The 865-nt window shown below is 42.7% G+C and overlaps 1 protein-coding gene across 1 annotated transcript in view; it reads left to right on the top strand.

Annotated features, from left to right (window-relative positions):
* LOC108749156 overlaps positions 1-865 on the top strand; it is a 104,758-nt gene that overhangs the window by 9,339 nt on the left and 94,554 nt on the right. The gene's annotated exons all lie outside the window — the stretch shown is intronic.

The following is an 865-nucleotide window of genomic DNA, read 5'->3' as shown; positions in this document are numbered from 1 at the left end:
TTTCTCTTCGAAATAATTCCCTAATCATTACTTACACTATCATAATCTTTCTCCCATTAACATACGGAGGTGAATGCGAAGATGCATCGCTGAGAGATGTCGATCGAAACGAGAACTGTGGCATGCAGGAATATCGCAATTTCGACAGAGCACGTGCGTGCTACTACTACTCGGAACGGTTAGAGAAGAGAAGGGCACGAGCGTAGGGTGCTTCTGGCGGGTTTTGTCGAAGGGTGCTGGCGTGACCGCGAGTAATTTCGAACGACGTCTCCCCTTCAACCACTCGCCCGCTCGGATCGTGGGTGGCCCCAGCACCCTGGTTGTCTCATCGACTGGAACAAGCACGGCAAGATCGCTAGGGCAAGGTCTATGTTAATAACGCGGATCACTTCATCGCATGCATGCTTATTATTTAGCTGTGCCAGCCTGGTTTTAATTCGTGCTGGCTACACACACCGACGAGAGTGCTGCAAGCATGAATATTAATGATCGCAGCACGGAATGGTCACTTCTGGAAATAGTTGCTCCTGACCGAAGGAGCAACGCCGGAAGAACGTCCGTCCTTGAAAAGGCATTTGATTGTCTTTTACTTGTCGACTAACCTTGGCTCTTGAATCTTAAAGACACGCTACATATGTTTCATTCGATCCATTGATGCCACTGAACGTTCTCATTTTGTAGGGATTTAATTAACTTAGTACATACACGATAATTTTCTGGTCCTTTATTACTTACGATGGTTATTCATGTTTTCCGGAATAATTTTCATCAGTTTAATTATACAAAAATTAAGTGAATCTTACATAGAATCTTTAACATCTTTAGAAAATATTTGTAAGATTATTTTTTTAAAAATTGTATATAA

Source organism: Trachymyrmex septentrionalis, unplaced genomic scaffold (genome assembly GCF_001594115.1).
Source record: "Trachymyrmex septentrionalis isolate Tsep2-gDNA-1 unplaced genomic scaffold, Tsep1.0 scaffold27, whole genome shotgun sequence".
Lineage (NCBI taxonomy): Eukaryota > Metazoa > Arthropoda > Insecta > Hymenoptera > Formicidae > Trachymyrmex > Trachymyrmex septentrionalis.
The sequence above is the reverse complement of the archived record's forward strand: the minus strand, read 5'-3'. Positions and strand labels throughout refer to the sequence as shown.